Source organism: Neoarius graeffei, chromosome 3 (assembly GCF_027579695.1).
Source record: "Neoarius graeffei isolate fNeoGra1 chromosome 3, fNeoGra1.pri, whole genome shotgun sequence".
NCBI classification, from domain to species: Eukaryota; Metazoa; Chordata; class Actinopteri; order Siluriformes; family Ariidae; genus Neoarius; species Neoarius graeffei.
The window spans coordinates 10,210,138-10,221,901 of NC_083571.1; positions in this window are offsets into that span (position 1 = coordinate 10,210,138).

An 11,764-nucleotide genomic window follows, 5' to 3' on the forward strand; every position below is an offset into this window, starting at 1 on the left:
CCAACGTTGTCAAAAGACGCGCGCGGCCTCTTTCGAATGCTGACGTAATCTAGCTGGAAGTTTTGTTTGTTTTGATAGCAATCAGGAAAGTAAGCAGTAATCGTCATTTAAACTCGTGTTTGTGCAATATCTTATTTGGAAAATAGTTTTCAAAATGGCGGCACTGACAATGTTTCGAAGTCTCGCACAAGTCTCATGAAGATAAGCGACGCCTGCCGTGGACCAAATGAACTAAATTCAACATGGCTAAAAACCGAATAGGCCGATAAGTATAATATTTAATTGCAATTACAACCCCGATTCCAAAAAAGTTGGGACAAAGTACAAATTGTAAATAAAAACGGAATGCAATGATGTGGAAGTTTCAAAATTCCATATTTTATTCAGAATAGAATATAGATGACATATCAAATGTTTAAACTGAGAAAATGTATCATTTAAAGAGAAAAATTAGGTGATTTTTAAATTTCATGACAACAACACATCTCAAAAAAGTTGGGACAAGGCCATGTTTCCCACTGTGAGACATCCCCTTTTCTCTTTACAACAGTCTGTAAACGTCTGGGGACTGAGGAGACAAGTTGCTCAAGTTTAGGGATAGGAATGTTAACCCATTCTTGTCTAATGTAGGATTCTAGTTGCTCAACTGTCTTAGGTCTTTTTTCTCGTATCTTCCGTTTTATGATGCGCCAAATGTTTGCTATGGGTGAAAGATCTGGACTGCAGGCTGGCCAGTTCAGTACCCAGACCCTTCTTCTACGCAGCCATGATGCTGTAATTGATGCAGTATGTGGTTTGGCATTGTCATGTTGGAAAATGCAAGGTCTTCCCTGAAAGAGACGTCGTCTGGATGGGAGCATATGTTGCTCTAGAACCTGGATATACCTTTCAGCATTGATGGTGTCTTTCCAGATGTGTAAGCTGCCCATGCCACACGCACTAATGCAACCCCATACCATCAGAGATGCAGGCTTCTGAACTGAGCGCCGATAACAACTTGGGTCGTCCTTCTCCTCTTTAGTCCGAATGACACGGTGTCCCTAATTTCCATAAAGAACTTCAAATTTTGATTCGTCTGACCACAGAACAGTTTTCCACTTTGCCACAGTCCATTTTAAATGAGCCTTGGCCCAGAGAAGACGTCTGCGCTTCTGGATCATGTTTAGATACGGCTTCTTCTTTGAACTATAGAGTTTTAGCTGGCAACAGCGGATGGCACGGTGAATTGTGTTCACAGATAATGTTCTCTGGAAATATTCCTGAGCCCATTTTGTGATTTCCAATACAGAAGCATGTCTGTATGTGATGCAGTGCCGTCTAAGGGCCCGAAGATCGCAGGTACCCAGTATGGTTTTCCGGCCTTGACCCTTACGCACAGAGATTCTTCCAGATTCTCTGAATCTTTTGATGATATCATCATCTACAGTGCATAATATGTTCAAACTCTTTGCAATTTTACACTGTCGAACTCCTTTCTGATATTGTTCCACTATTTGTCGGCGCAGAATTAGGGGGATTGGTGATCCTCTTCCCATCTTTACTTCTGAGAGCCGCTGCCACTCCAAGATGCTCTTTTTATACCCAGTCATGTTAATGACCTATTGCCAATTGACCTAATGAGTTGCAGTTTGGTCCTCCAGCTGTTCCTTTTTTGTACCTTTAACTTTTCCAGCCTCTTATTGCCCTGTCCCAACTTTTTTGAGATGTGTTTGTCATGAAATTTCAAATGAGCCAATATTTGGCATGAAATTTCAAAATGTCTCACTTTCGACATTTGATATGTTGTCTATGTTCTATTGTAAATACAATATCAGTTTTTGAGATTTGTAAATTATTGCATTCCATTTTTATTTGCAATTCGTACTTTGTCCCACCTTTTTTGGAATCAGGGTTGTAGTTGCCAATACGAGTCACGATATAAGGTTACTAATACCGAACACGTAATTGAATAACATGTTAATTAAGAAATAAAGCAAGTTTAAAAATGACTTCAGTTCTTTGTGACATGGTCACAAAGCAGCTTTACAGAATTTTACTTTAAAGGTGAGCTAATTTTATCCCTAATCTATCGCCAATGAGCACGCCTGTGGCGACGGTGGCAAGAAAAAACTCCCTCCGACGATATGAGGAAGAAACCTCGAGAGGAACCAGACTCAAAAGGGAACCCATCCTCATCTGGGTGATAACAGACAATGTGATAATAACATTTTTAACAGTTTTAACATGAAGTCTGTTTTGTTGATGTTATAACTCTTCATTGATGCAAACTTGAGTGCAAAACTGTTCATGACAACTGTAGTCCTCAGACGTAAAAGCATTACTGTAAGTGTCCAGAGCGTCTTCCAAGTGCGACTGTCCACATGGGGCCGTCCTCTACAGGAGCGACATAATGAGACTCCAGCCAGACACAGGGCACCAGGATGGATCAGGCAGGTCCGAAGAGCAGAAGAGGTCAGCATCTCGATCTCAGGATTGACATGTAACTCAAAGGGACAGAGTGAGAGAAAAAGAGAGAGAAAACGCAGGTTGTTAGGTATGCCCAATGTCACCTGATGAGTAGGAACAGTACACATTTTGTGCTGAGTACAAGCAGGGACTCCGGCAAAACTAACTATGACAGCATAACTCAAAGGGGAGAGCCAGAAGGTAACACAGGCATGAGGGCGCCCCGGGACATAAAGCAGCCAGCCACTACACCGTCAGCTAGAGTAAGGTGACGGACCTCATAAACGTTTAGGGTGACAAGAAAATGAGAAGGCACATATCTCAATGGATTTATGTCGAAAAACCAATCTCGAAAGAAATGACTGACTGAACACGGCTGCGAAGCTAAATTTAAAGAAACCCAGGATACGAACCAAAGGAGCAACCGTGGCTTAATAATGTGCCCTGTTTACAGCGAGCATGAACATGTCACATTGTTCCTTTGTGAATGCAGGTCAGTTTAGAAGTGTGATCTTTTCCACGTTGAGATCACAGCATGAACAGCCTAAAAATCAGATTTAGACACTTCTGCCTGGCGTCTGAATGTAGCCTGAGTAATTAAAGACTTCATAGAAACGAATTTCCATCCATCTGTGCTTCCTTGTAGATCATTGGAGGTCTCGGTGGCGTTCTTCTCCATTGGAGTGTCGTCACGTCAATGCAACACATCAGGAATTCTTACCGAAATCTTACTTTCATAGTCATTATGACATACAAAAGTCTTAGGTACATGTAAAGAAATGCTGGAGACCTAAAATGGCTTAAAAAAATAATGAAATGTTTCAACATTAAGAAATACTATAAACCGTAATCAATAAGCCATAATAAAGTCAGTATTTGGTGCAAGATGACTTTGATTTAGTCTCTGGTACAATGAGTGCAGTTTGATAAGGAAATGAGCTGTAGGTTTGACTGAGCATCTTACAGAATCAGTCACAGTTCTTCTGGACACTTTGTCACACACGCTTCTTTATTTTGCAACAAAGATTTTCCAGTATCCTTCATCATGTTTTTTAATCTGAAAAGTAGGCCTGCTCTCTTATGGAATATGCTGCTCAGATACAAACTTTTTTTTTTCCCCCTGTAACATTAAATTTTGTGCTGGAAAAAAACCCTGAACGTTTGGAACTCTAAAATGTTTTTATAATGTTTTTACTTGATTATGTAGAAATCATAAAATGGAAATCTATATGCTGTGTTTGGGGTGTTTCAGTGGGGGTACCACCTTTGCGGAATGGCGACCGAGTTTCCTTCAGGGGACTGCCGGAAAGCTTTGGTACTCACACTGGCACCCAACTCTCACCTGTGGCTACAAGTAGCTGGGATGGGCTCCAGCGGCCACACCCCGGTAAACCCTCTCGGTCGGGGGGCCAAACCAGGTGAGGGTAGCCGGTCAGATTTCCTAGCCGATGAAGGGACAGGTCCTGTCCCAACAAACTGCCCTTGGTCGGTAGAGGATTCGGGACCCACCGACGACATCAACCCGAAGAGTACTATGGATTCACGGCACCAATTAGAAGAAGATGGGGCAGTGGCCTTGTACCCTCCAGGGGGCTTGCCCCTCTACAGGCTACTGGAGGAGAGGATGGAACAGCCATGGTCAACTCTGTGACTGCTGATGACGTGACGAGCCCAAACCCGATAGGTAGGCCCGCTGCCGATGACCACAGAGGAGTCCAAGGCAGGCTCAATGATGAGACGATGCAACATCCGGATCCTCGGTGTTTTGGAGACTCATTGGATGGGTGCTGGGCACTTCACCACAACAGAAGAAGAGCTGGTCATCTACTCCGGCGGAAACAGCCACAGGACTGGTGTGGGAGTTATCTTCTTGCAACAGGCCTCGAGCAGCATGCTGTCCTACCAGCCAGTCAACGACAGAGTGCTGCACGTCAGGATTAAGGCCTCGCCATTCAACACCTCCTGGATCCAAGTCTACGCTCCCACCACAGAGGTGGATGAGAAGACGGTAGAGGCCTTCTATGGATCCGTACAAGACACCCTGTGCAAATGTCCGAGTCAAGACATCATATTTGTTGCAGGAGACTTCAATGCCAAGGTGGGAGCTGACTCACCTGACAGAGATGTCTGCGGGCCATATGGGCTGGGAACACCAAATGACGCGGGAAAGCGACTGCAAGATTTCTGTCACGACAACGACTTATTTGTCACCAATACAGCATTTCAACATCCGGAGAGGTGGCGCTACACGAGATACGTTGCCTTACATTGACGATCAGGTTCCCTGTGGTGGTTCATGGATGTCGTTTGTACATATGGACATAATACGGTTGCAAAAGCCAGAAAAAAATCAGGTTGATGCTTCACCATATTCTCAAGTATGGAGCTCTGCTATAAAAATTCAGATTTATCCGTTTTAAATTCCAACTGTTGTGGCACATTTCTGATTCCGTATTCAAGATACAGCAGAAGTAGACCGGCTATGTCGAGACAAATATTAAATCATTATTAATAATGTAACTCTTTATATTATACAGACACGAGTATTTTACTGGGAAATACACCACTTGTATTTTTCATACGAGCTCCATCCGGGACACGGAGATCCAAAACCGTGACATAAATCTCTAGATGTCACTCATGAGGAAATCAATGAATTGTTTTGATAAATTTGGGGACTTTTTGTTTGTGAATGTGTCGATATAATAAAAAAGAAATATCTTCAAGCCAATGTGTGATTTAAGTTTATCTTCCTTATTTGACAAAGCAAACCTGGCGGCCATGTTTGTTTACAAATTGTCACAGTCGCTTGCTAGCGTGGAAGTTTTACATCTCTGACATGTGATGTCATGTTTTCTTGACAACCATGCAATATCGTAAACCGTATTCAACGCTCATTCTCCATTGGGTAGAGCGACATAAGCGATATGCTAACAATATTGCATGCTATCGAACCAAATGAATGAAACCCACTTGAAGGGAATAGAGCACACGTTTTTATTCCATGGAAAAAGTGTCCTGTGTGGATAATAACTGACGACACCGCTGTGCCTGCTATAATACTTATAATACTTATAACATTTTAGTTATGAGCAAATCATTTTGCTAGCTGAGTATATTACTTACACATCAGTTTAAAACTCTGAATTATTAATTATTTTTTTTTACTGGTCAGTTGCCTGTCCTTTTTTCTATTATTAATTAATTTCTAATTATTTGTAGTAATTTTTATAATTGTTGTGTCGATTCATTTTGGTTGGTTGTTTCTTAAATTGACACATCGGGCCAAATCGTCCAATCATAACACCTTTAGTAGATGTCAGATACTTTGCATGCTTGGACTCTGTCTGTCTCTGTGTCTCTGTCTGTCTCTTTCCCTCTCTCTCTCTCTCTGTCTGTCTGTCTGTCTGTCTGTCTGTCTGTCTTCTCTCTCTCACATTGTCAGTCTGTGTCCATCTCCGTCTCTCTCATTATCCGTCTGTCTCTGTCTGCCTCTTTCCCCCTCTCTCTCTCTCTCTCATATTATCGGTCTGTCTGTCTGGCTCTTTCTCTCTCCATCTCTCTGTGTCTGTCTGCCTCTGTGTGTGTCTCTGTCTCTCTCTCTCTCATTGTCAGTCTTTGTCTGTCTGTCTCTCTCTCATTATCGGTCTCTCTCTGTCTCTCCTGTCACACTCCTTGAATTACGAATCCTATTAGTAAGGATTACAGGGATAATATGCCCACTGACCGTCCCTCTGTTCCATATAACAGAGGGAGGGAAGGAGAGAGAGAGAGAGATGTAACAGACATGCTGCAGGCGGTCAACAAGGAAAAAAAGCATCATTTACAGGTAATCATTAACCATTGCCTTTTTTTTTTTTTTTTTTTAAATCATCGTGTAGAACTTGTTTTTCTCTGCTGGGTTTCATGACATGGCGACTTGACTGTTTAAGCCGAGTATTTATTAGCGTAGGATCACGCCGTAACTGAGTTTAACCTCAATTCGCCCATTTGTTTGTCGCCGTGCCCCGTCTCCAAGGGACGATTTTCTATCATATTGGTGAATCAGATGTCCTCCAAACAAAAGGAAGAACTCTCTCGGTCTAATAAAAGTGTCAGAACGGCACCCAAAGGCACCCGGACCGTCGTCCATCACTGTGATTCATTCTCCAGATGGAGTGATAATAGTCAGGAAGGGTGTAGGAGCTGCTCTCTAATGTTCTCTAAGCACCATCACCACCCGATGAACCCTCTGCACTGTCCTCGGGTCACGTAGCGAGCACAGTGCCGGGATTATGGCACTTTAATGCGTGTATATGATGCCGGATGTGTAATCTAATCAGAAATACAAACAGCTCACTTACACTTTGTGCTTTTTTTTATTTTTTTATTTTCTGAATCTGAAAACATCTCCAAGCACACTATGTCTTTTGAATTCTCGATTCATTTTTTTTTTTTAACAGCAGCAGCTCTGTCAGTTGTTCTAGCTGTGATTTGACTCATAGGTTTATATCAAAGCGTTCATCCTAAAATATTTTATCATTTCTATGGTAACTGCTAATTCGCATACATATCAAGGATGTGCCATATAATCAAAGATGAATACTGTTGTCTCACAGCAAGAAGGTTCTGGGTTCGAACCTCACGGCTGACAAGGGCCTTTCTGTGTGGAGTTTACATGTTCTCCCCATGTCTGTGTGGGTTTCCTCCGGGTGCTGTAGTTTCCTCCACAGTCCAAAGACATGCAGGTTAGGTAAAATACCCAGCCACTGGGGTTGTACAAGCCAGTGCAGACTTGGTGCCAGTCCCAAGCCGGGATAGACTGGGGAGGGTTGCGTCAGGAAGGGCATACGGTGTAAAACCTACGCCAAATCAAATACGTGGAACAGATCTGCTGTGGCGACCCTTAACAGGAACCGTCAGAAGAAGCAGCTATGTAATTTAAAAAAAACGAATAGTCGGCGATATGGTGAAGAGAAGATGATGAGACACGTGATGGAGTTTATAGATTAGAAGTTGATGGCTGAAGAAATTATAGGAGGCCAAGGAAGACCTGGAAAAGATGCATTGAAGAAGATCTAGAAGAGTTGAAGAACATTGAATTGAACGTCTGACCCCCTGAACTTGCGGAAAACCTGACGATGAAAGGATGATGGTGATGGTGTAGTTGTGTTTGTTTTCTTTAAAAAAAATTATAGTAAGTAACCTTAAACTACATTACAGGCATTTAGCAGACGCTCTTATCCAGAGTGACAGCCAACGTACCCAGAGCAGCCTGGAGAGCAGTAGGGGGTTAGGTGCATTGCTCAAGGGCACTTCAGCCATTCTTGCTGGTCCAGGGAATCGAACCAGCAACCTTTTGGTCCTAAAGCTGCTTCTCTAATCATTAGGCCATGGCTTCCTACATTTAATAACTTTTATTTTATTAATTAAATTAATCTACCCTGTGATGACCTGGCGACTTGTCCAGGGTGTACCCCGCCTTTCGCCCGTAGTCAGCTGGGATAGGCTCCAGCTTGCCTGCGACCCTGTAGAACAGGATAAAGCGGCTAGAGATAATGAGATGAGATTAATTAAATTAATCTATTAAATAGTTATTATAATTTAATAACTTTTTATATAGCAGCATTTACATGCAATAAGACAATAAAAGATAAAATAATACGGCCATGAATAATAAAATTCATGAATGAAGTCAAAATGCAGCCCTAAACAAAGCGTTTCCAATTTGCGTTTAAAAACGTATAGTGATCTGATTTCACAAAGACGAAGAGGAAGATTGTTCCATAAAATTGGTGCAGCGTAAGTACGTTTAATATTAACATTCCAGCCTGGCTTGGGTCCCTGTCTAACATTTATCGCAGCCCACAAAACAAAATCATAACACTGAGTGAGTAATTGGATTGGAGCAGGAACCACTTATAGGTATCTACAGCAGAAGGACCGAATTAAAAGGAACACACGGTGCACAGTCAATACTGTCTTTTACCTTCAGGTCAGAGATATAGATCACTCAACTTCAGGGCTAAGAGAGCTGTGTCAAGTTTTGTGTCAAGCTTATGAATGGTTGAACACCACTTTGTAAGCTTTATGTTCCACTGTTAATTGGTCTATGGGGTGTGTGTGTGTGTGTAGATGAATTGAATACACACTGATGCTTTTCCCATATGAGGTTCCATCCATCTATCCATTATCCATAACCGCTTATCCTGTACAGCGTCGCGGGTGAGCTAGAGCCTATCCCAGCTGACTATGGGTGAGAGGCGGGGTACACCCTGGACAAGTTGCCAGATCATCACAGGGCTGACACACAGAGACAAACAACCATTCACATTTAGAGTCACCAATTAGCCTAACCTGCATGTCTTTGGACTGTGGAGGAAACCCACGCAGACACAGGGAGAACATGCAAGCTCCACACAAAGGCCCTTACTGGCCACTGGGCTCGAACCCAGAACCTTCTTGCTGTGAGGCGACAGTGCTAACCACTACACCACCGTGCCACCTAGTATGAGGTTCCTAATGGAAAAATAAAGTTGTAGGACCCAACACTATTATTAGACTGTAACCAAGATGAGCTCTTTTGCTTGATCATTAAGACATGATGGAGCCAGTTCATGAATAGCTTTAAAAGTAAGAACACAAATCTTAAAAGAAATTCTATGCATAATGGAAGGAGTCTCCAGTGTCAGGGCTTCGTCCCGGTCATACCGTCATGAAAACTGACTCAAGTCTTTACGGTTTCTCAGTAAGCTTGTTTTTTTTTTTTTCCCTTATAAACTTTAGAATAAAAAGAGGTTGGTAAGGGGAAAGACTGCTTCAGCGTACCGGGCCAATACGTAATGTTTCCTTACAGCTACGCCCACAATATTGCTGACACGCCTGTAAAAGTTGCCGCTACACTAATACAAAGACTTGTCAATCCTGAAAATGTGGTCTGTTGTTATCCCCACACGGTGGTGATGGCACACCACCATGTGAATGTTCTACACTGGGACGTACTCCACTCCCCGTCCACGTAAGCGCCCAGTGCATAGCTGCCCGAGTAGCTGCGTGTGGAAATAGTCACTGATCACACTAGTCCGCTTTCCCTCCTTCCTTCTGCTGTGTTTGTGGTAAAGTGTTATCCGCGTTAAGAGACGCTTACACACCGTGCGTGTAATCCGCGCCGGTCCCCGAGTTCGGATAGTCTGGAGAGTCGTGTACTGTAATTGAACGGCTGAGAATAAAGCTGACACTTGGTGAACATCAACTGGTCGTTTTCTTCTTATTCCATAAATGTGTCACTAATATAGTTGAATATTAATTAGATTAAGTCTTCAGTCAGAAACAATCACAGCAACTTTTGGCAAAAAGAATCTCAGTAATATTACCATAAAAAGAGTGACTTTCAGGGAGGCCTGCAAGTGCCAGGAAATGCACTAGAATGCATCTCTGAGCTGAGCATGTAGAACCCGTGAGCTTTAGGCCTCCGAACCCCCGGCCGTTACAACTGGGGGGGGGCAGAGAGAGACAGAGACAGAGGGACAGACACACAGAGAGAAAGACGGGGGAGAGAGTGAGAGAGGAAGAGAGACGGGTTAGAGAGAGAGAAAGATGGGGACAGAGACAAAGAAAGAGAGACAGACAGAGGGGACAGACACAGAGAAAGACTGGAGAGAGAGAGAAAAAAGAGAGACGGGGTTAGAGAGAGATGGAGAGAGAGAAAGATGGGGACAGAAAGAGAAAGGGGAGAGAGAAAGAGGGACAGATACAGAGAGAGAAAGACAGGGGAGAGAGAGAGAAGGGACAGAGAAAGAGACTGGGTTAGAGAGGGGAAGAAAGGGAGAGAAAGATGGGGAGAAATAAAGACTGAGGGAGAGAGATGGGGAGAGAGAGAGAGACAGAGAGAAAGACTGGGGGGGAGAGAAACTTTAGGCAAAAAAAAAAAAAATCTCATTAATATTACCCAAAAAGAGTGACTTTCAGGGAGGCCTGCAAGTGCCAGGAAATGCATTAGAATGCATCTCCGAGCCAAGCATGTACCGTAGAACCCATGAGCTTTCAGGGGCCGAAGGTGGCCCCCGAATCCCCGGTCGTTATGACTTTTGCCACTATGCTGATATTTTGGTCTCGTTAGAACCCTGCTGTTTTCAGTGCTTTCAGTAAGGGATAGCATGTATTGAATATTTTTTAAATTACAGTATTAGTTAATTTTTTTTTGTCATTGCTGGAGTATAAGAGGAATTAAAAACTTTATCATGTGCTGTTAGAGGAAAATAATTAGCTTTAGAGTAGCAAGAGTAACTCCCCCATCACACAACCCCTGTTGATGATTGTCTCTGATAGCATACCTCCAGGTGGTTTAATCCTGAGCCCAGTGTTGTAGTCCAGTCACTAATCCTCGAGTCTGAGTGTTCAAGTCCGAGTCATTAAAAAAAAAAAATTGAGTCGAGTCAGAGAACAAAACTCCAACCGCACCATTTGACGGTGGCTGTTTGTTTTAGTGCCATTAACATCAGTTTGTCCCTGAACAGGTGAATATGCTTCTCTTTATCAGGGAGTGTAAAGTATTCTGTCAGAGATGGTTGGGAGACGGATGTAAGTGCAGAAGGTGCGTTTATTAATAAAAGTGAAGACGGTAAACAATCCAGAACGGCAGGCAAAAATCACAAAACAGGCACAAACAGGCTATCGCAGACTCGGCAGAATCAAAGACGAGAAACAGGAAATCAGGGATCAGGAAACCAAACAAGGAAATAAGGCTCGGTAATGTGTCAGCAACGCAACTCAATACTTCGCTAAGTAAATATATTTTATATAGGTGTGCTGATTGCACTTTAATCCTGTGCAGGTGCAAGTTGTTTATGGCACATGAGAGTCCACGTGGTGCATGCGCTGTCCGGAGCGCACCCGAGAGTCTATCTGATGCACATGCCAAGGTGCGCAGATGTGACACTCTTGGGCAAAATTAATACAAAAATGAATGTAGACATAAATATCTTTTGCCAAATTATGCCGTGTTGCAAAAAATAAAGAAAAAATCCAAGTCCTCATTTCCAATTTGCAAGTCCAAATGCAGTTAATGCACAAGTCCGAGTCAAGTCACGAGTCTTTCAAATTAGGGCACGAGTCAGACTTGAGTACTACAAGCCTGTATTAGCCCACAGATATATATTGTGTGTGAGGGGGATTGTGTTGTCGGTTCATCCTTATTTTCCTGATTTCTGTTTCAGAATACAGAAAGAGAAAGGTTTGCACCGATGTGTAGATAACGAATCTAATGGGAAGAAGAAGGACGGTCTAGTCCAAACTCTCACAAAGATGTGGTCACTTTGACTTGACTGAGACTGAATGTTAA